The sequence below is a fragment of the Anser brachyrhynchus genome (assembly GCF_964034855.1).
Source record: "Anser brachyrhynchus genome assembly, chromosome: 4".
Classification (NCBI taxonomy): domain Eukaryota; kingdom Metazoa; phylum Chordata; class Aves; order Anseriformes; family Anatidae; genus Anser; species Anser brachyrhynchus.
The window spans coordinates 65,792,170-65,817,178 of record NC_137698.1 but is presented as its reverse complement, the minus strand read 5'-3'; the positions used below and the strand labels follow the sequence as shown (position 1 = coordinate 65,817,178).

The window sequence follows — 25,009 nt, the reverse complement described above, 5'->3', positions numbered from 1 at the left end:
GGCTTGTTGATTCCCAGCTGTAACAAATCTTTGTTTCTTTTTCTTTTCTTTTTTTTTTTTTAAGAGATTATCTACAATAGAGTATCTATTATTTTACTGTTTCATGCCCTCTAAACACTGCTTTATGCTTGTTGTCTCTTCTTCCTGCAGTAGTAGCTTTTGCTAAATACTGACCCTTACTTTGTTGCCAAAATAAAAGTAAATGGTTTTACAACTTCAAAGCATAAAGCTGATCTGGATTGGATTGTCAACATCTAAAAACCAGCTGGCACAAATACATAGCTGTCTATAGCCATAACTAGCTCCTTCTCAATTGAAGCTTGGATATCAAATTGTGAAATGTAGTTGTTTCTAAGGAAATTATTGCAAGGTGAGTCACTCCCATTACCTTGACTCAGGTGTTTACCTAGGAACACCCATCAGCAGTGGTATAATATACACGCTTCTGACCATCAGATATAGTAGTTTGCATATGGTTACACATCTTTCCCCACGTACAAGAAGTGTGTCTGCAACTTGATCACTGTTTGTCAATGATGGTCACTGTCCGTGTCTGAATAGTGATTCATTTGGATGGGATCTTCTCCTTAATCTCACAAGTATATATAAACTGAATTGCTGTGGAAAGTTACTGTCTTTAGTGAGTTTGGGTCGATGCTATTACAGGAAGAATTCTTTATGTATAAACTACTAGAGTGGCTACTGGTATTTAATTCTTAGGACAAGCAAGCTATATCAATATACATGCCTGTCATTGTCAAATAAAACATATGTTGTAGCTTGAAAAGTTACTCTAAAACATCATCAAAAAAGCCTACTTGTTTCCTCGGTAAATCTCAGCTTCAACCAAAATGAGGTTACCTTTGTAAAGGTGTATTTAGTATTCCCTGCTTAAAAAAATTATAAATCTGTTGTTCTATTGTAGGAAGCATAAAATAAGAGTCCTCTTTAATAAGTGATATTTTTTTCCTTTATTTTCATAAAGGTGGTCACATAACAGAGAATCTGTAAGTGATTCAGAATGCCCCGTACAACATCAGTCAATCAGGGAAAGGACTGAGCAGTTCCCTAAAATCACTAGCAGCATCTGGCCATTTTGTTGGGGTGGTCATTTTACAGAGGTGACCAGGAGAAAATAATTAACCAGTTGTCCCCTGAGAATGAAGAGATGATTGCAGTCCAGGATCTAGGCTGCCTGACACTCGCTTAAATTAGATGGCCTGAACTGCTGTAACCAAGTGCTCATTTAGCCACTTATGTAAATGATACATAAATCACACAAAACAATACCATGCCTGGGGAAATCAGGGCACTGACATCGAATAGCTCTTTTCCCTCTGGCATCCCTCACCTCCCCATCAGTACACCCAGTGCACTCTGTGAGGCTTGTGCCACCCAACTGTGGTGGCATTTGCTCCCCATATCACTTCTGCTCCTCCTGGGGGTCTCAACCTCCTTTCCCATGCAGCAGATGTCATTTGCTCAGGTGGGTGCCGCAGAGGGGAGGCAGAGCCATTCCATTTCTGACAGGATGAGGAAGGGGCAGGGCCAGGTGCCATTTGGGAACGCAGATATTCTGTCCCCTCAGAAGTCAGGCCCAGCAATGGGGGGTGGCAGCCAGAATTTGTTACAGCAGCTCTGATTGGTTGGCATCCCCCACAGGTAGGGGAAATGCAAGAAAAATAACCAATCAGAGAGAGTTTTCCAGCAAGCCTCATTGAGGAGCCTGGTCCCTGTAAGAAGCTGGTGTGAGAAAATGGCAGGAGGTGGAGATCGCCATGGAGTTACAGACCTTTACATCCTTACAAAGAGAATAGCTGAGCCTGACTGGATCTATTGCCAGCAACGCAAAATCCCATGCAGGCCTCCACAAAGCACACGGCAGCCCTGGGCTCAGCTAAGTGTCTATAATATGCCCATTTTTTAAAAATCACTCCAACTTCAAACACCACCATAGTACAGGCTATACAGGCAGGTTGCAAGCCATTGGGCATGGTGATCATGGTGGCCACTGGTGTTGGCGTGGTGGGAGCAGCAGAGGCAAGAAGACATCACAGACCTGTGCATATAGAAGTGGCACGAAGGCTCTGCACAGGGGTGGTGGTCCCCCTCACCTCATTACCAGACACACACAGCCACAGGAACAATAACAAATACTTAGGAGTGCGCAGATGGGATTGAAGATATTTATGCAACATTTTCACTTCTGAGTATTTATTTTTCCACATTTTCCTGAACTACCACATTACCAGGGTTATTCAGGAAGGGATATCTTTGCTCTATGCAAAGTAGATATGCAGTAGATGCCTGATGGTAGGCAACTATAATCATAGTCTTTTATTTCCATGACAATCCAACAATGAAAAGTTTCCCCGCTGCCTCCCCATGAAATAAAGCAGAGAGACAAAGAGAAGTGGTCAGGCAGAGAAGTGAAAGACCCTCTTCGGAGCCAGCGTCATTTAACAATGATTACTTTGCAGCTCCTTGCCCAGCAGAAATGAGATGGCGGTGCATTAGGGTAAGAAAGTGATTACACTGCCTCCCTTTCAAGCTCTAGACCAGTGCTGTGACTTGATATGGTTTTTATCAGAGACTGCAATGCTGCATTACCAAGTACGCAGTAAATTATGTCAAAATCAATTATACTACCCCAAGCAGAGATTCTGAGTAGAAAATGAATGGGTCTGGGGGTGGAAGGAACAGACACTGCTTATGCATTTTGATTAGATAGCTAGCTATCATCCTCCATGAGAAAAGAACAGCCAGCAAGTCGTGAGATCAAGAATATTAGGTTGACTTTACCCCACCTTATCTTTTATGTATGTTTTACTGCAGCCTACAAATGGAGATCATGGACCTTAGCAGGAGTCTTTTAGTATGATACAACCTTTTCTATTTTTAAGTGCTTTAATTCAGCTTCTGAGAAAAATTATATGACTTGTATGTATAGACTGACAGAAGATGTTCATTGTGCACCTTCTGCTTAGAAAATGTGTGGATCAAATAATCTTTATTTCTAAAATGCAAGGTTATCAAAACAATAGATTTATGCTGAAAAACATTCCCTTGCAAACACCACTACAACTTGCAAAAAAATATGCCAGACTAAAATACCTCCTAAAATTGTAAATGGATGAAAAGAATCTTGTTACGATATATTACTTTGAACAAAAAACTAAGCATTTGTTGACATCCTGCTACATAGAACATGGGAAAAATATAGAAGCTTACCTTCAGAGTCTAGTTACAGAACTGTAAAGCTGAGGTAAGGATAGTGAAATTTCCAGAACAGGGTTATCTCCCCAATTGATAAATACTGCTATTACTAACTTCTCGTAAGGCCATGAGCAATGTCTACACTTGATGACTGATTTCACTCTGGATTGAGTGAAAAATAATAACTGCCTTTGAAGTGGTGAGGCCTTAGAGGAATGTCTGCTAAGATGTGCCATCACATAACAAGACATTTGATCATATTTGCACAATGGATTATTATTCAAGCAGACGTTACCCTATAAATTTTCCTCTAGTACCACTGAAGTATGTGAATACTTCAGATATTCCTGAACCATTGGAAGACAGAATTTACTTCCTTATATATAAATATAAGCTATCCTACTGGACGTGCGTTGACTACAAAACTGTCCCATGAAGCATTTTATTGTTCTTGGAGTTTCTTTACACTGCAGTAGTAGACCGTGACTTCTATATGTTCTGGCTTTTCTTTGACAGAAAAGTGTACTACCATGTGTCAGCACTTTTGCTACTTTCCTATTTCTGTAGAAAAGGCATCTGGAGAGAAGCCATTAGAGAAACGCCGACCCCTGAAAAGGCTCAGGAGACCACTCTCTGCTCAAACACCCAGCTCTTAGGATAAATTCTTAGCTCACTCTTCCATTTGGAAGTGGGACTATGTTCTCTAGAGAGATGAGAACTAAAATGACCCTGTCTGTATTAGAAAGAAGAAATGCAATAGAAAGAAGGAAAAAAAAATCCTAAGACTTCTATAAATTTCAGAGAATTTTCTAGCATCCTGACATTTAGAACTTACCCTGTATATCCCTGTATATGATCTACATTTTTATTGCCTGAGAAGACTTGTCCTGCTAAATAAATAAATAAATAAATAAAAATAATTAAAAAAGAATCCTGCTGAAATGATCACACCTGTTCTAAAGTAACCCTGGAAACCTGCTTATTGAAGAAACCTGAATTTTATTTCATTTGATTTAAAACCTGGTTCCCAATTCAACAGACAGAAAATGAAGTTTTATGTTTGACTTGTGGTTCTTGATAGAAAATGAGAGGTTTTCTTTAATTTTTTCTGTGATGGTGTGTATATATGGGTAGATTTCGTGACTGAACCACTGTGGTGATATGGGTAATACCACTTTAATTATTTAGTGCTTCAGTTTCCCCACCTGTAAAATGGGTAGTGTTATCTTCAAAGGGGTTTGAGAGCTACTGCTGAAAAAGTTATTTTAAAAAATTACCTTTAGAATCATAATTAAATAATATTATTGATATTAAATTCATCTATTTCTAAAGCTAGCTCTTTTACATCTAATAAAAGGGTGCTCTTCCCAGGAACTACAGTTTTTAATAAAGTTCCCTTCCTAAATGCTTCAGAGCATAAGATGTTAGCAGTGTCAGCGTATGCTATAGAGCAGACTATAGCTTACATGTTCCATGACCTAGCTTTTTTGAGTGTCTCATAAACACATAGGATGTCTTAAAGATGTCTTCTCAATCTTTACAGGCAACCTCAGTCGGCTGTTAACCTTCAGACTCCATCTTTCCTGTTGGCTCATTATGTCATGGCCCAACTTGACTTGTCTGACAGTGGCGACATGATGGTATCACAAAAACAACATTGAATAGCCCAGTCCTTCCACGTTACAGGTATGCACACAGGCTTGTGTTTGGGCACAGTGTGGACTCTGCTCTGGGATAATTATGGGGGATAATGATAATACTATTATAGTCAAGTCTGGATGTAAACATGGGTTCAAGCTGTGCTCTATTTATATCATATCTATCCAAAGTTTCTGACTACCTCATGTGAAAACAGAAGCATTTATGAGTTTGATCGCTGAATTCTTTTGCGATCCTTTTTCTAAATCACATTGTCCTGAACAGCGAAAAAGCTGTACTATTTCACTCCTGGGGATGAATTTCAGTGTTACTATGTAGGATTTTCAGATGCCCTACATAATATGGGAGTTCCCATATTACAGCCTCAAATCCCGTGTTCCTTATTAAAACAGATGGGATATTGTTTTTCTTCTTTTTCATCACTTATGACTGGTGGAACTGAGGACATTTATAAAATTGCTTTGAAGTCTCTCAGGTTTCTGTTCTGCCTCTGACTTAGACTTTATGTACCCTAGATGAAGCAGTGTGGGGCATGAGTCTGACTGTGAGTTGTGGCTCTGATGCTGCTCTACACAGCTATAAGACCTAAAAGACAGTATCTGTACAGTGAGAGGTAGGGTTTTGGTTTCCACTTAGAAGGAATCTCCTGCCCTACCTTATTTAAGCTGCAGCTACTCTCCACTTCCACTATCACGTTTGTGTCTGCCTTGTGAAGCTGTCAGATAACCTGGTCCCTTTTACTCTTCCTGATCCTGAGCTGCAGCTGAGCTATGCACAGTTTATTTCAATGGTAAGCATAGGGCACAGAAGCATCTGTCATCAGCTTACCAGCTCAGCAGAAGAGGCAGCTGGAATGGGAACCTTCCTGTATGCCAGTTGGAAGTGAGAGATTAGAAATTCTGATCTCTCTTCATTAAAGTCTAGTGACATCAACAGCAGGTACAACAACCTCTTTCTCTGGGGCTAACAGGTCTAGTTGTGGGTATACACCAACACTTAGGGAGTGAAGTGTGATTGAAGCTATCAATGAGAGGCACTGCAGCCTTTAAAATGGAGAGAGTTCCTTCAACATAAAAGGAGCTATGTGGATGTAGAAAATTGAGTGATATTGTTGATGGATAAAACTTTCAATGGCATTTAAATGATTTATTTAAATGACCATTCTGGGGACCTAAGCTCTTAAGCAACTTCATTGCTTTCAAAAATGTTACATATTTTTGATATTTTTATAGCTTTCCTATGGAGGGTTTCTCTGTGGTGCTCTTATAACTGTCTATCATGGTCTATTTTACAGTATAATTGAAAAAATGTTGCTGTTTTGTATGTTACTTAAATGCTTTTTTTCCTAACCCCTTTCCCTCTTGCATCTTTAAATTTTTCTTCACACTGAAAAGCCCCTTCAACCCTTTAAGACACAAATTCAAAATTTAAAAGGAAATGAAGAAAAAGCAAGGCCCTCCTCCTTTTACCAGCAACTTTCCTCTAGTGTTTCAGTGTTCTAGGGGAAAATAAAGCACTTGAGCATAACAGCATACAGTTCCATGCTCAAATGTAATGTCACTATCAGTGTAGTGTATACAAAGTGATAGTGTAGTGTCTGTTCCCTAAGGAAGAGAAGATAAAGTAATCTACCAACACAAATGGACTTCAAACAGTAGTCTTCAGCTAACAAAACCAAACACAACATCCCAGATTTAAAGAAAATAAATAATTAAAAAAAAATAAAAATTCTTTGCACTTCTCAGCTTTTCCCCCAGGAATATTCTTCCTTCCTCTGAGTTCCATGTTGTCATGGAGAGTGATGTGTTAAGGTCTGTGAAACTGGCAGGCTTCTTACTTTCAATGTTTTAATTCACAACTAATGTCCACTAAGCAAAAGGAGGCCTTGTTTTCTGCAGTAATAGCAATAACTTTACAGTGCAGAACTGGCTACAGAGAAGGAAACATAGGCATTTTACTTCCCCTTTAGAGTCCATATTTGCTCAGGTGTTTGAATTAAGTATTTCACTGAAAGCTCTCTGGTTTAAACATACAAGTACTGTGGATTATCCCTGCAAAGTTATTTTTCAAGTTAATTCTGGATGAAGTTATTAAGGGGGCCAACCCGCAAAAATTTGTATTTGTCAATTGCTTTCAAATTACAGTTTCAAACTGAGTTTCAGGGAAGAACCAGAAAGCTGTTTGTGGGAAAAGATCTGTATTCTTCATTTTCATGATTATTTAAAGTTGATACCAGAACACTGAGAAATAGTTTAACTGAAACTGAAATGGCAGACAAGATATCGGGATGAAAAAAGAAAGAAAGAAATAGCAGGAATTAAAAAGAGAAATAGTAAAGCTCCCTACTGCTATAGATCTTTGGTTAAATATTGCTTCATTTTGAGCAGATTGCTCACTGGAAGGATTCCAAAATACTACTACTTTAAGATATATCTTTGTTATATTATCGGACTCAATTATTATTTATCATCTTTTGGTATAATATGTGTATCTTGTTTTCATATGGATTTTGTAGTGGTGAGAGTATCTTAGAGAAAGGCTTATTACAACAACATTTCATGTAATTTAACCAAGAGAAACCTTCTATTTTATCATATAAATTAAGAGCAATAATAAGCTTTTTAATCACGCCTTATTCTGAATGATGCAATTAAGGACATACAGAATACATCTGTATCTGTATTGGCAACTATAGAGTATCTTATCTGAGTATATAGCTGACGGAGAGACAATATTAGTTAGATATTGATGCAGATATATTCAGTCCTCAGTGTAGGTACGTGGAGTATATAATACAGAATCACATTTTTAAAGCAAATACTGAAAATAATATTGTTGTAAATTTGTAGGACCAAACCTTAGGACCAAACATTTGAATCTAAGATCATAGTTCTTGACTGATGATACCAAAGAGTTTAGAGAAACTAGAAGAATATGACTTGCATAAATATTTTGGTAAAAATATCTTCTCCCTCTCACCTAGTATATTCAGTGATTTTGATACATCAGGATACTGTCATTCACATCTGAAACATTATGTAAATCTGGGGGGGAAATGGGATTATTTAGAAGAAAGGACAAAGACACAAAATCAACTATTTTATTGTCATTGTTTTAATACAAATACTGACAATGTACATCAGTTCTGCAAACAGTGTAAAGGGGCAGAAAGTCACATTTTGTACTAGATTTAGTAAGTATGCCCCTTTTGTTTACTAATTTAAGATTTCATTCCTGGACTTGGGTACAAGAGGACTGATTATGTTGTTTCATGTGCTTATGCAAATCTTCTTCACAGCTGTTGCATTTTTCAATATTTATTACAACTCATATAAACTCATAGTTTGTGCATCCTGCAGCTTTTCACGTCATCGTAAGTAATCACCACTTCATTTTTATTCCTACTGGTCCTCATAATTCCCTGTCATTCAAGTCTGTGAAATGGGTGCTGAAACTTCAGAAACTTTTAGTCTGATGATACTTGGCCAATCACAAAATAAAATAGCGCTCTGAACTGTGAATAGATTCTCTGTTTCTTGGCTTCATTTCAATGGAAGAGAAATTTCTTCTATTTATATTAACAGGGACTCTGAGCAGGAGGAGATCATGCATATGTATCTCATTTTCTGTGATGAAAATATATAATTAAAATAATTCTTATTTTCACTGTGTCTTGATACTAACTGATCTGTGCTGGTCTTTCTTTGCTAGGTGTTACACCTTAAAAGTATTTCAGGATAAGAATGTATTCCAAAATCAACAGCTACAAGTCTTATAAATAGCTGTAAATATACGAACACAAATTTGGTCCTTCCCTCGCCTGGAAGAAATCAAGCTAAATTCCACCCAGAAACCATTAGGTCAGCAGTTTGTCAACACAGGGCTATAAAAATAAATAAAATTAATTAAAATTGTACATAGCTTCAAAATTCTGCAGACTAATTTTGACTCGTTCCCTCTACAGGATTTGAAAAGAAAAAAAAAAAAGAGACTGTAAAAGCTTTTGACACTCAGTGTATGCTATTCAATTAGAATAGAATTAATTGTCTTGGAGGAGAAACAATTTGCTAAAATAACAAACAATACATGTCATCAGTGTGGTGGTTGAGCCAATAACAGTAAATCATTGCTGGGATCTAGCCACTGTGCATAAGTCAAAAGTGCTAATCGGAGAATTTGCAATAGCTTTTGTATGCACTAAACATTTGAAAGACCCATTTGTCTTCCTGAGTCTTATTTGCTGATGCATATTTTCCTAGGTTACCTTTAAATGTGGAATAAGAAGGAATGAGATGTTTCAGTACTATTAAAAGCATATTTTCAAGGCTATAAAGCCAGAAACGCTGACCTGCAGCACCTTTACATTAGTTCTTAGGGGATAGGGCTGACCTTTTGGACAGCTATCATGTTTGTTTTATTTTAAGGGATTATATTTTTCTCTCTTTTTCATGCTGAGCTGGACATGTAATGAGCTTGAGTCAATGCCTGACTTTGTCAGGCAGAAGATACTTATGTGCATCTCTACCTGTGTAAACCTAAGTACTGCTTGTTCTTCCAGTGTGACCGGTAGAAGAAAATACCATAAAAATGAAAGTCAGCATATGCAATTTGACTAGGTATTGTAATGCAAAGGTTGAGATAGCTTTGGAGAATGGCCAGACAGACACTTCAGAATCTTGAGAGTTAAATTAAGAGGGGGTGATAGCAAAAACATAAAAACAGAGGCAGTAACAAATAACTATTACGTGAGGGTAATGTCACCAAAAGAAAGCAAGTGAAAAATTGTTATTATATTGTATTAAGTGTAAGATTGTGATCATTTGCCACTAGGGACCTTGCTGTGAAGTTTGAAAAAAAAAAAAAAAAGGCTTATGCATTGGTATGATTATCTTTTCCCTGGACATCACCTACTGATTTTATCAGAATTCCCAAGATTTGATTTCTCACACCTCATTCTATCCACATTTTGTTCATGAAACTTCCTTCTTTTTGTTTTTTTTTTCTCCGTATTTCTTTTCCCTTAAGAAGGAGAAGGGTATAGCCTGTAGAGAAGGACCTCATTTTTTTATGCTTGGCCATGCTGTCAAAATCAGATTTGTTAGATTTTTGTGTATTCAGCATGGTTAAATGATAAAAGTAGGTATATCCTCTGTACTGTTCTGGAGAGTCTGGAAGATCAAACTACCTAGACAAAAGTCCTAGTACCCTAAACGTTTTTCTTTTAAGCTACTTCACAGATAACTGCTGAGTTACAACAATTCAGTGAGGAGACAGGATGCATATTGGAGAGAGAGATCACAGAGTATCATCATATACAAATTATGATGCAAGATTTGATGGCAATAAAAGTGGAAGCCATAGAATTTCTTATCCCACAAGAAAAGTCTATCATTTTGATGCACAAAGTGTGAAAAAGGACTGATAACGGAAAATTTGTGTCCAATCATGGTGAATGAATGCTCTCTTGACTAGAGGTAGGAGAAATAAAAGATGCTTATATGCAATCTTTGTGGTCTTTAGGGGATAAAGCAAATAAGAAAATCAAAACTCTTTTGTTTATACTTGAGGGTAATTCAATTTCATCTCATTTGGAACATGACAGAAAGATGAAAACTAAAATGAAAACAGCTTTTGAATTAAAGACAATCTCTTCAAATCAATCAACATTAAAGAAGAAAGGAATTGGAACAATAAGTGAATGACATGCGCTATTGCTTGGAAACTTTTGAAATCTTAGCTTTGTAAGCAAAAGAAAATCTTTTATATTTGTGTATTGATGGGACTAATTTCATCACTTACATTCCCCAAAACCATAATACACAGGGTGACTCCAGTCATGTTCTGTTCATAAAGCTGTTTGAAGTTTATTCCCATCTTTCAATATTTTGCTGGTCTTTATACACCTAAAAAGTCTATTCTTTTGACAGAGAATATCTATCTGACATAGAATTTACATGAAGGTTTTTTTTTGTTTTTTTTTTTGGTTAATGAGCAGGAGCCTATGAAGTGTTGCAGAAGTGTCCTCGTAGATTTATGGAAGAGAGCGTTCAGCATGCACAGAGGCCACATTAGAATTAAGTTATGCAAGACATCTCAATCTCATAATTCAGTCCTTAGTAAGAATTTTGGTATATAAAAGCCCTTTTTATATACTTCCATGTAATTTTGTAGACATTTAATTAAGGATTTTTGAAAACAAACTTGAAACTGCTCAGTTCTCCACTATATTTCAACTGAGAATGCAGTAAACTTAGGTGCCAATAAAGTGAATTTATAGATTTAGTACATCTTACTTTTCTCTCACTCTTACACTTGATTGCATAGTGGAGTGAATTAAAATGGGTCAACTGGAAATGCATGAAATGAGTGGTTTGTATCCAAATACACTTCAAGTATGTGTCTGTGGTACACCCAGTTCCAAGAACATCCCTATACTCATATGAAATGGGTGGTCCTGTAAGAAAGTTCATTTGAAAATGCTCATTAAATTCCTGTTGAGCATTATGACAATTTGTGACATTAATGGTATGTTCATATATTTTAATGCAGAAGACTTTAAAGTCACTTTTAAATTACAAAAGATCTCTCTACTTGTCTGTACTCATCTCTCACACATTCCCCATGATGCCTGCTTCAGCTGCCATCTTCTCTATTTGCTCATAAATGTCTTTGTGGCTTTTGTGCTCTCCCCTGCACTACTCCTAAAGCAAGGAATTTCTTGCCCGAAGTAAATATTGCTCTTCTTTCATGTCTCTTCTATGTTTCTACCACAAAACAGACAAAAATTAGCTAATTTGAAATGGCTAATTGAGAGTCATTTGGAGCCTGAGGGACCAGTGGAGAAAGACTGCTTTCATACATTTAATCAAAAACTGATTAAAATGTATATGAATGCAAAAAGCCTTATATTGACTATCTGCTTTTTTCACCTCACTAATTATCTTTTGTTTTTCCTAAAATTTCTTTGTGGAATGGGTTGTATTTAGTTTCTGTTGTATAACATCTAGTACAGCAGGTTAGTCTTTGACTTTCTCAGTTTTGTTATAGTAGAACTATAAGACCAGACAATAAGGTTACATTCATTTTAGGCTTGCTGTTCTTCCAGAAGAAGTTAGCAGAATACAATTTTAGCTTCAATGAAATAAGTCTCACAGCCACATTTTTTAAATCAAAAAAATAAAACCATCCTTGAAATTAACACTACCTTCAGTGGACACAGAGTTGACTACCTTGAGCTATTTCATCTGAGACACTTGAGTATTATACTCAGATGAGTAAAACTGACATCGAAACTGCAATGCAATCCTAACACAGATTTAAAAAAAAAAAAAAAAAGAAATTCAGAAATCAATTTTTTATGTCTGAGGAGCTTTATTTGAATCTCTACGTTTCTCCTTTTTCTTTATATTTAATTCCCAGCACACTGTGGAATATTTTTTTTGGAGTTCTAAACATAACTTAGACTTTTACATCTGTCATTTGGTAGTAGCTCTGATGCTTAATAACCATGCTCCATTCAGGAAACATCCATTATTCATTTCCAGTGTACCTTCTGGCTGCTGTACTGAATCTTCTGTACTGAATCTACCTTCTGTTGGAGAGTTTTCTAGTAGATTGAACTGGCCTTTATGTGGCAGTGTTTGAGTACCCAGCTTTTTTAGTTTCATCTTTTGCCATGCTCTATGCATCTGTAACTCCACTTGACATCAGCCTAAGTCTTGGGAATTTCCAACAGGAAATGCTACCCCCAGTACCATCAGACACACTCTTGTTGTCTGCAGTTGGTGTTTTATTTTGAACGCCAAGCATTCCTCCCTTCATATATCTGAGAGTATTTCAGTTCTGTGATTAAGGCTGGTATTAGATGACCTTTACTCTTCTTTCCCTTGCTTTCCTCTTAAGAGTTAAATGAAAGCCTTCCGTTCCTCTACAGGGTACTTAGAACTAAGGCACTATGGCGCTAGCAGCAGGTTGGTTTCATTACATTGATAGGATACATGTGCTGTTTTTTATCTCTAGCATTTTCTCAGTAATTCAGCACTTTAAAGTCTCAGCTGTCTACCGATCTGCAGACAATTGTTTGGTGTAATACTATCCGGAAAAAGCTGATAAAACACAGATGTGACTAGGTCTCTGAAATTTGTGGTTTGCTAAGTGGTTTTTTTTTTTTCCATTTTCCTTCCCCCCCCCCCTTTTTTTTCTGCCATTCTTGCCCATGGCAAGTTAGCTTCCCTACCAGGCATGAAGGCACAGACTTTTATTAAAATGTTGCAACAAGAAGGTAATTGCTAAAAATTAAGGAAGTTAGTTGAAATATAAAGCAGAAGCATTATAATTTTTTCCCTATTTTCATCGCAGTCCTTGGCAACCATCTCTCCATATTTTGCCCAATACATATCCATAATAGTTTTCTTTTTCTAAGCATTCATCCTAAAGTGTGGATTTCTGGCAATCCTATGCAGATCCTTTTTAAGCAAAATGTTTTCTAGGCTTCTTTGCACGTAAGAACCAACATCTTGATTTTTCAAAGGGGCTGAGATTTTACAGCCACAGCGAGGCTTGTCTAGATAAAACGTTTGATAGTGCTTGAACAAGATTGGAAACAATCTAGTTAGGTGGCGGGATGTTACCATCTCTTAGTGGTTAGTGTTTAGACAAGGACAAATTGTATTCAGCATAGCATCAGCTGAACACAATTTTTCTGGCTTCCATTGACCTCTAACTTGTGAGTGGCCCCCTGTCCTCTCACTCAGTTATCACAATTCCATTCAAACACAACCACATTTTGTAACGCAGGCAATCCTTGCTGGCAGTATAAGAAAGTTTGCATGTGCTCAGTTCTTTCACATGCTGGGCCACATCATCTTAGACTTCTGTGTGAGGCTGTTGCTTGGATAGTTTGTGTACTGCAGATGCTTCTTCGCAAGGTAGGCTTTCATTCTGATTATCTGAATAACATTTCTACTTATTCTGCTTAGTTAATTTTATATATATATATATGTATATATATATATATGTGACTGGATGAGTATGAATGCAGTTTGTTAGTACGGTGGTACTATGTGTACCAGTTACCACAACCAGTTACAGCACTACTACTTTTCTCCCTCCCCCTGAAAGAAACTCAGTCTCAGTGGTGTAGCACCCAGCTTCACTTAGGAGATACTGACTTACCGGTAGGCTCTAGGTTCCAAAGTAAGACGAGAATTTCTGGAGATTCCAAATAAATGAGCACATCCAAAAGAAAAACAGATAGTGCTGTGATACTTCTTTTTAGCTGCAGAGTGTGGGGGAACGGAGAGAAATTTGCAAAAGGATGTTGATTGACATCTGTGTGTCTGCATGATAAGGACACGCAGCTTTAGTGATTTATGTGCTAGACAGGTTTTCCATTCCGATTCAAATGAAAGGCCATCTTGCAATTAAAGTCTCAGTTTGCAGTTCCTGATTTCTGAAGGAAGAGGGCGTTTCTATTTATTCCAGAAACGTTTAGTGGTTACATGCATGGCTGGCAGCAATTTCCCACAATGTGTAAATTAGTCAATCCCAAAGTCAGTAAACTTTTGCTTTGAAGTGGACATTAATGAAGTGCACCATTAGAGCCTAATGATTGTTCACATTTGTATTTTAGGGGCCCCTCTTGCTTTTGATGTCTTAGTGCCTTGGTTTCTTGACTTTAGTTATCTAAATGCCAGGACTGCTAAACTCCTAAGAGAACTCAAAAAAAATTTAATGAAAAAAGTTAGTACTGGCCTGACTGATGTTGGCACTTCAAAGCTGGAACAGACTAAATTGCTGTAGACTGCTTAATTCAAAAGTGCTCCCTTGTGGATGACAGTGCATGGTGACAAAGTTCAATTGGCAACAGGAGACAGGCAAGATCAAAGGCTCTCTATTGTAATAGTTTTGTTCCATGAAGAATTGCTTATTGTCAGTAGTTTTTCAAGCCTTTACTGGCTCCAGCTTCATATCAGGATTCCCTGGTTCAGAACCAGCTAAAATAAATAATTGTAATTACATCCTTCTGATAATACATTGCGGTTCTAAATGCTGCGTTTTGTGTCTCTCCAAAGGTCCGAGAAAAAAACGTCTGCGTTAGGAACCAGGACTTGGGGAAGAACCTTCGTTTTTGGAACCTTCTTTGTTTAGAGGGGTCCAAAATACAAAGTACCACAGAAAGTTAATGCCATGTTTGCAGCAGTCGAGACTTGCTCCAGACAAAGCCACACTGCCTGTACTATGACGGCAACGATGCTGCATTTTCTAGTTTGCATCACCAGCCTGTCTGCCTAACATTACAATGAATACAATCCTGAAACTTTTTCTCTCCAGTTAAGGATCTAGTCTGAGTGAATTCACAAGAAACTCTCAATTTAATACTAACAATGTTAGGACTATAGAAGTCTCAAAAATATTAATCATGCACAGCATACCACATCATTGTTTTGGTTTCCTGATGTGTATACTTCCAAAAAAATATTTTTTTTCCCAATTAGAAGCCAAAAAGAGTCCCAATCTGAAATTATATAGTTACTAGATACTGGAAATCATGTTTCATTTTTAGCATTTTTGCTATTTTTTTTCCCCAATAGTGTTCATCATGTGTAAGGAACTGTTGAAAGACAAGAAAGGCACCAATCCTCAATAACAGTATTCAGAGATGTAGTCTCATAAAATGTACATGGCTTTGTCAGAATTGCTTGTCTTGAACTAATTATGAAAACATGTTTGGTGACAATTAGGGAAACCACTGTGTGATCATTTTCATGCATCATATTGGCAGAAGCTACTTCTATTTTTGATCACAAATGACATTTTTCACAGAATATTTCATCATATTGTTTTTAGCACAAGATGAGCAAGTATGCTTAGAAAAGGAAGGGTGAGCAAATACATTTAGAAAAGAGGTAACAAAAAGAAATGTATTACAATTATATCACATGCAACAGACTCAGATCTGTTGATTTTCTGATTCTACCAACTATTTTAATTAAAAAAAAAAAAAAGACAGTCTTCTCCAATCTTTTCTTAAAACTCACTTATGAGGAGCTTGAGAAGTGTGGTTGGGTTATTTCTTTCTTCTCCTTTTGGCAGGGACTGAAAAAACATTCTAAACAGGATTAGAAATGTTCTATGCCTATACAATTTAGCTCTACCAACTTCACGGTTGTAAATTATGATGGAACACATCATTAGCTGCAGACTTGTATGTTCTCCCTTAATCATGCTGAAGTACACATAAGCCCCAGCTGAGCAATTATGAATAATTAAATCAATTAGAGACAGTCTAACACCAGGTCTTGTGGCTAAACTGGTGTCAGCATCCATAATATTTTAACAGTAAATGCAAATGTGTGCATTTGGGTGGAGGGAGGGAGGTGGACAAAGGCTTATACAAATGCCAAAGCATGTTGCTTAGTGATGGCTTTACAATAATATCATGAAGATTATAAGCTGCCTTACCAAGGAAAACAATGGTAATGAAATTCCAATAAAATATTTTTGTACAAGGTTTAAAGCTTAGAAATGAGTTAATTAAAAAAGGATAAAATGCAAGGCGTAAGAAATATGCTGAATTAATTAGGACTTTATATTCATCCAAAACAAATGCTTTCCTTCAAGAATTATGCCTAGCTTCTTTTCTTCTAGTAAAATAGTTTTCTGTAACCTTGTGCTAAAAGCAAATAAATAAACCAATATGCCTTCTTCACAACTGTCGGGGGGGGAAAAGTTACACTTTTCTCCACATTTTGTAGGAGAGAAAAAACTGAAGAAAACATGCTTATTTTGCACCTCAGCTAGACAATAAGAGCCCTATCTGATATCCTGTAGATCAAGCTCAATGTGTTTGCTAAAATACAGACAGGTTTTAGACATTTCTACACTATTTCTGGGATATAGAAGATGTGAAAGAGTCTCTTTATTCTCTTGTCATGATGTGCTGAACCACTACCATGCAATAATCTGCTCTTCCATGCCAGCCACCAGATGTAGTGCTTGTTCTGCCACCACATCAATGCTGTGCTTGTAACAGGTAGAGAGTCCTTCCCCTATTACCTTCCCCAGTCAGGAGGATGATTTTGGTGCTCTCCCACCTTGTCTCCCTATGCAGGGAAACAATATGTTTCCCCTTTCTCTGGATTAACTACAGACTAATGAAACAATTCAGAGTTAGCATGTAATCAGAAGGCTGCTCTCTTAAGGGTGTGTTTAAGCACACATTTCTATCCTATTCATTGAGGTCCAAACCAACTCCTTACAGACATTTAAGTGCTCTCCTGACCTAGAACACAGATCTGTACAGCAGTAACAAGGATTTGTGTTCAGGACTCCCCAAACAACAATGGAAGCCAACAAAGCCTGAAAGGAATAATTAGTAATATTTTTCCAAAAATGTATTTATTTTGCCTGCAAAATGACTAATAAATAGTACTTGCTATAACAGATCACCAAGTATTTGTTCAAATAATGACTCTGCTGTTCTTATTGGCTGATTATAGGACAATTTAAATAGTCAGAATCTCTGTTGCACAAGCATTAATGAATCAAGTATTCTGCTTTTAGAAGTCTCAAGGTAACTTGCCATACTTGTCAGTTATTCCAGGAAACATTGTAATAGAAGAATGTCTAAGAGATTATGTATATATTGAAAAATAATCAAAAATTTAAAAATAATGAATCTATGTTTTCTTTAAGACTTGCTGAACATACAAACTGCATAGATATCCTCAATATTAAAAAACAAACAAACAAACAAAAAACAACACTTATCTGCATCCCGTGTGAGGTCTTTGAGTATGTTACCAAAGCAATCACTGAAATTATCACAAATCCTATACAGAAGATCAGTGAAGGAGCCAGAAACAGAGACTGTTTCCACAGTGTCAGCCCACTACTCCATCTGCCAGGAAACTCTGCTTCCTTGCCCCCTGCAACTTGATCAGCACTGAATATTTCTCACATTTCCTGGTGTCCGTTGTAAGAAACAGAGTTTCATGTACTCTATCTAACTCAGAAGATCATGGTACACATGAAAATCTTTTCCATATTATTTGTGGAGAGTTCAGTTTCTCTGTAAAAAACATAACATCTGAGACAGAGTTTTTCTTCTGACTAGGATTTCATTCTATTTACTATACAAGCATATATAAAGTTAGGTCCCAATCTTGCCACAAGATCTTCTAAGAAAATGTCTAATGCAGCAATAAAACTATAAATTATAGGGCAAGAAAAAAAATGTCAGATCTTTTAGACACAACATTTATTTCTTTAGATGTGACATTTTGAGCTTGCCCATGGTTGTTCTGACCTGTATTTAAGGTGAAATAACTCCCCAGGTGAACTTGCCGTTCTGGAATAAGGTTTTTTACTCTAAAATGACAACTCTTGTTTGGAAATCTAGTGATTGTTGCAGGATTAAATCCCTTTTCTGAATAGACTATCCTTCAGCAGCTGTTCTACCATGACTGTTTCAGCAGTTCTATGTAGACAGGCACTGTAGCTGTTCAGAGGCCTGGGGAGGTCCCAGAGCAAAAGCTAATACTGGGAATACCTGAAAATAAGGTGGCATCTGCAATGAGTAGGGTTTTTTTTAAAAAAGAACCCTTGTCAAATTTCTTATTCTGCGTCTTCATCCTAAGGGAACACATTAAACTCAGCTGTCTGACCTCTTACAGTCTTCTGAGGACCTATGTAAGCAGCTGCAGGAAGCTCTGAGCACCTTTTAGGGGAATGATAGTATTTTATACTTACTACTTCTGCAGAAGCGCAAATGAGAGGAAAACGTCATTCAGGAGGGAATGAAGCCTGTTACCTCTGCCAAAGAATAGGACCACTTAAGTATTTGGATGGTTATGCTGCTTCAGCCTGACCACAAGGCAATGCAGAGGTGCCAGATCTCTGACAGCTAACCTGAGTGTTGAAAGGGAGGTAAGCTTCATGCACCCATACCTGTGCTGATTCTGCACAAGCCAGTTTAGGTAGAAAAATAATCTTACCTAATTCACCAGGTGCTTTGCTAAGGAGAATAATCCTCATGTAGGAGAAGTGACATGTCCCTGAGCAATACACCGCACTATATATCCTTTTATTTTTCTCAGACTAGTAGTACTTCCCAGTTCTTTTCTATCCTCTCTCTTATGCAGTGTAGACATGTTCTGCATGAATCAACTGCCAAAAAGTTATACCGTGATGACAAGCACTTGAATTTGCAAATCTTACGTATATAATCCTAGTCATTCAAATAACTGGAAATGAAATTCTTCCATGAAACTAGCTTGATGAGATGGGATTACTCTCTGAAGATCTGGCAGATGACTTTCTACAAAAGAAAAAAGAGATACAACTTCTGCGGTTAGTGGTCACTGCAGAATCAGATCCAGTGTTTGCAGTTTACCTTTCCCATTATACGTATTTACAATAAAAGACTCCACCAGCTTGAATAAACAGTCTGAATACCAGTTTACTTTTATGCTCACCTTGATAAAGAGTAAAAACAATTTTTAATTTTAAAAAAAGAGTATAGTAAGCATTACATTTTGTCTGAAATGCAGTACTTGTTTAACTACAAGATAATTTGCGAGATGCATTTAATTGATTTGAGATGTAGTGAACTGATTAAATACAGAACTGCTTTATGTTAGATGATTTATGGTACTGTATCCAGAAACTGAGAAAAATCCTAGCACCAATAAAATCAGTGGCATAACTCCCACTGACTGAAGGAGTCAGGGTATCAAAACATAATTTCTTTCTGTCTTGTGAATTTGTTAACATATCTTTAAAAACATTTTTAAATGATCACGATTAAAATATTCAAATATAAATGGATCTTTATTAAAAAAATTACATTTCAAGGACATAAATCCTGAAAAAATAAATGTATTAAAACTGCCCAGCTATGGGATTGATGGATCCTTTGGCTTTTCTGGAGTTATGTCTAAAATTAGAATTTTCAGGATCAGTCCTTTCTTACTTTGCCTTGAACAATGCTAATTAATCTGCCTACAGGTAGGAGTTCCTGTAGTCATTCAGTGGCATGCAGAGCTTATTTACTAATTTCTCATAAGTCATATTTTAAATTTCTGTAGCCTGTTTTATTCCAGTGCCCTTCAAAACAATTTTGAAATATTCTTTGGAGTCAGCCATTCTATTCAAGATGAAACACTGTGTAAGAGAATGAATCAGGATATCTTGCATTTATTTTCCTTTTTATTTTCCTTTTTTTTTTTTTTAAGGTTTACACTAAATGAATTTTCTTGACTGAAAACCAGAATTAACCTGAAATCATTCTCACTGCACCTCAATAAGTGTATCCAGTGTAAAGCACTGTATAGAGGATGGGCATGAGAATCAAATGAAGGGATTACTGTGTTTGTTTAGGTGCTTTTCACAAGGAAACATAGAATTTGGGTCTCACAGACCCATGTTCAAAAGAAGTTCAGGCTACAGTAATTAGCACCAAATCACGGTCACCTTGACTTCAAACAAGGTCACTGAAGATGCTGAGTATATGATATCTCTTCATAGAAGGGCAATGCAGTGGTCCCTGCAGCAAAAAAAATATATTTTTTTTCTTGTTTCTGAAGTGTTTGCTGTCCAGAGAAAGGACTCATGTAGTTCAGAAAGTGATATTTTTATAAAAACAAAAACCAGCAAAGCAGTTTTGGGGGAAGAGGGTGGGAACTTTAAACAAAGAGATGTGAACAAGTGTGAAAAAAAAGATTAAATTGTTGGAGTTCTGGATATCACTGTAATCTTGTTTACTTAACATCTTAATTGTAAAGTAATGACAAGAATCGGGTGGTATCTTTATTTTTAAGTGACATTCCAATTTTTTACAGACAGTATTAATATAGCATGATTAGGTGGCCTGGAGGGGAAAATTGAGGATAAATTGTATGGTTATCAACTGCAGGTTTATTGGTCTGAGACTTCCACCACAGGGAGTGGCTGCTGTATGGAATTGATAAACGCAGAGATTTATAAGGTCAAGTTTTATGAGTCTACAGATTCCTTGCGGTGTATTACCACATCCTTATTACAAGCTCCGGCGGCTGTCCAGCTAAGCCACCAGAGGTAATATATTACACTTGCTTGTCTGTTCTTCAGGTTTTTGTTTTGTTTTGTTTTTTTTTGTGTTTGTTTGTTGCTTTTCCAAAGGAAAGAGGAACAGGTCAAAATAAAATATGGCTTTCTGGGATTGTATTTGCAGCTTTCTTTGGGCTGTGGGGGATGTAAGGCCAGATTGTCAGGAACTAGGGAGTCAGTCTTTAAAAGGTGTGAAAAAGTGATTGTTTGTGACACTGGGAGAAACATAAAGAGAAAATCTTAAGGCGGTAATGATTTTGTTTTAAGAAAGATAAAGAACACTTACATTAAGTAGTGACATCTTTAGTACAAAGAGACCCAGTGGATTAAATACAATAAGCATAAGGTTCTCACTCTGCAGCTGATATTGTGCTAAATGATTATTGCTAATAATTCGCTAATTCCAGAAAATAAGAAAAGTCAACAAATTACCTGACCTAAGGTGTTAGGACATTTGATAAATTTGATTATGTCTTCAGCATGATATTTGTAGAGTTATTAATAAAATTAAGTTATATATATGTTATAACACCATGCATTAAAGTGAAAAATGTTTCTGTGCATTTATTTTATCTTTTTACAGAATAGTTTCTTCTCTACCATATCAACAGACAGCTATTATATGTGCTGTTGATGCTATTGATTGAGACATGCTTATCAATTAATATGTGATATGCCAGTTAATGGAAATACAATTGTTCATTTATATCCCATTTCTATGGTGTGTCACAAGAAGGGACGTGACTCACTGTAAGATGTCCTAAGTACTTCAGCAATTAATTAATTCAGGCTGGTATGTTCATGGTTTAGATGGACAAAATGCTAATGTCAATATAAACTGTCTGCATATTCCTCAGCTAAAGAAAATTGCTTCTGTTAGGAAAACGTGAATTTACAGGTCCTGAAGAATTCGTAACGTCATTGCAGTGGCAATGTTGTAAATTGTTAAAAAATAATAATAATAATCAGAATAATGAGTGCCTAAGTAGAGGAATACTTCAACTCACTCTATAAAATAAACATAATAGTAAACTTCTGCTTATCTTTGTGTTTACCCTACCTCTGGATATGACAATTTAGGACAAATGTTTGTGTTCTGTGATTTCTGAGATGACTGGAGAGTCAGGAGCTTGGAGATGAGATGAAGTTCTCTGGATGACAGCCTGTGAGTTAGATCTTGACTGCCTTTTGCTTGTAGAGATGATATAAAGTTGGAATATATCTTCTTTCACAGGAAAACAGCACATTCTGTGTTGGTGACTTTAGCTTCAAGGAACAAGTATTTAAAACACATGATCGTTTTAAGGCTTTTATATAAAATAAGTTATAATAGAAAAAAAAAGGATAAAAGGAAAAACAAACAAAGAAACAAAAAACACACACAAAAAAAACCACAGTGGTAACAGATGCATAACAGAATTCTCCACTATGCAACTGGAGAATTAAAGAAAAAGAAGGGAGAAATGAACAGCAAAAGCACCAAAAATCCTGTTCCTTCCCTTGATTTTTGTCCTTGTTCTTTCAGTCTCACTTCCTACCCTTTCTGTTTCTTTTCACTTCATCCATTTAACTCTCCATCTTCATAGATGGTCTTTTTTTTTTTTTTTCCCCTCAGTTTTGGGACTGAGTAGGATTTATGTTTAAAATGGAATGTCCTTCTACCCTCACCCTCTAAAAAGACATTGAAAGAGATCTGTGTATGGCAGGGAAAAGAATGGAGGACTGCTTTATACATCATACAATATTTGTTCAATAGTGAAAGAGAAAAATGTTCTAAGGCTGTTTAATATGTTTCCTGACCCATGGGACTTGTCAAATCCTCAAACAGTTCCACTTTATTAAGAAGTAGTTAGTGGAAAGTGCTTTGACCTGTTGGCACATCCTGAAGAGCCTCAGAGATTCTTTTATACTTAAACTCAGCATTGAAGCAACATTAAATCATTGAAATTTTGAGCTCTTTTTGTGTGCTATTCTCTTCTCCAAGACTTAAGGAAAAAAAAAAAAAAAGGTTTTATTTGTTCCTATAATTGTTGCCAGCTTTACACATTATTGCCTGGTTTTGCTTGCTCATTGAGATCAAACTAGGTCAACACTGATTTTTAAAAAAGCTGACTACATTTTTTGAACTTCAAGCTTTCTATTAAAAGTTATGAATTATGGAGATTATAATTCTGATATAGAAAGGGGAGATCAATCCTAAATATGATGCAAATGCAGATCTTCTATTCATATAGCTACTAGTAACTTTTTTTTGATTTGTAAACTTTTAAAGCATGGAGAGGTGAACAGATACCTGGATATTTAAACCACAAAGAAGGTATAAATCTTTGTTCTCTTATTTGGACAGGCAGCTCAACCATTTTTACTGAATAGTAACAGATGGTGTTAGAAATGTGGAAGAGAGTTAAAATGAGATGTCATAGCCACTCTAATATACAATTTAGTCCTCTGTTTACATGGTAAAGAGACAGCAAATGTCCCCAGGAACTATCGATTTCTTTTGTACAAATCCATTCCACAGAGCACTGCTTTCAATACCCTCCTAGATTCAGTGGAGCAGTATATGGCTGACTACTGCAGAAATGTTGGCAACACTAAGAAGCTGGGCTGTTGTTGTTACCCAAGGAAGAAGGAGCTCAATCCAAAATTCAGCAGAGTAAGAGAAAATTTTGCATGGATTTCAATGAGCTTTGGATCACACCTAGTTTCTTAATTCTTCTTTGCTTCCACAAAATTTTACTCTCATGCATTTTTTATTGACTTCAAATGAAATTACTCCCAACTTAAACTGTTATAACTGAAGAGATTTATCCCTGTAACACTTGTCAAATCCTCAAACAGTTCCACTTTATTAAGAAGTTAAGAAGTCCACTTCTTTCTTATTCCCGTACCTTGTGCCTGGTAATAACATTAGAAGGCACACAGTGATTTTGAAGTCAGTATAACCATGGACTTTGACAGAACTGTCTGTTTATACCAATACATAATCTGTCCTTTGTTTTTCCTTGTCAAGATCATAATTCTGTTTATTAGAACTCAATAAGAGCTATTTGAAACTGGGATCTACCATTACTTAAATGTTAGATACTTACCTCTGGTGGTCATCTGTAATCAGTAGGAAGAGCTGAATATTTCCAGCAGGCAATTCATCCTAACCTTTTTAGGATGGAATGAATCACTGTTTAGAGTTACCATCTTCTCTTTAGTAACTAGACAGGGAACTTAAATAACTAATTTGTACACTTAATTCTTAGACGTGTAACAAGTCAGAAAAGACTAAGAAATAAGCTAAGGTCTAAATTACTTTAAAAAACAGTTATCTGTATTCTGTACTTCCTAGACATAACACTGCATTTCGTTCCTTTGCAAAGACACATATGACAGATTGTACCGTAATGACAGAGCAGCCCCAATGAGATAGATTTGGATGTTTCTTCTGGGAGTCTAAAACCTATTTGGGAATGGTCTACATGAAATTTTTAGCTACAGTCTTCAGCTTGTAAGTTTTTGTCCTGGTTCCAGTTAGGACAGAGTTAATTTTTCCTCACAGTAGCTGGTAGGGTGCTATGTTTTGGATTAGGATGAGAAGAGCGCTGATAACATGCTGATGTTTTAATTGTTGCAGAGCAGTGTTTACACCAGGCCAAGGACTTTTCGGCTTCTCGCTCTGTCCTGCCAGCAAGCAGGCTAGGGGTGCAGCAGGAGCTGGGAGGGGACAGACCCAGGACAGCTGACCCAAACTGGCCAAAGGGGTATTCCATACCATCTGACGTCATCTAAACAATATATAGGGGTGGCTGGCCGGGGTGGGGGGGCCGGCTGCTCGGGAATAGGCTGGGCATCGGTCAGCGGGTGGTGAGCAATTGCATTGTGCATCACTTGTTTCACACACATTATTATTATTAATACTATTATCATTATCACTATTATTATTATTATTGTTATTATTATATTCCTGTCTTAATAAACTGTCTTTATCTCAACTCACCGGCTTCACTTTCCCGTTTCTCTCCCCCATCCCAGAGAGGGAGGGGGGAGGGTGAGC

The 25,009-nt window shown here is 36.7% G+C and overlaps 2 long non-coding RNA genes across 2 annotated transcripts; both read left to right on the top strand.

Moving 5' to 3' along the window:
* Positions 1 to 3,832: 3,832 nt before the first annotated feature.
* Positions 3,833 to 4,907, top strand: LOC308194043. Its single transcript, XR_013950199.1, has 2 exons — positions 3,833 to 4,381; positions 4,760 to 4,907. It is a non-coding gene; the product is annotated as an uncharacterized lncRNA (long non-coding RNA).
* Positions 4,908 to 13,055: 8,148 nt separating this feature from the next.
* On the top strand, positions 13,056 to 16,132 carry LOC308194042. The gene is made up of 3 exons (XR_013950198.1): positions 13,056 to 13,156; positions 13,672 to 13,802; positions 14,949 to 16,132. It is a non-coding gene; the product is annotated as an uncharacterized lncRNA (long non-coding RNA).
* Positions 16,133 to 25,009: the final 8,877 nt, after the last annotated feature.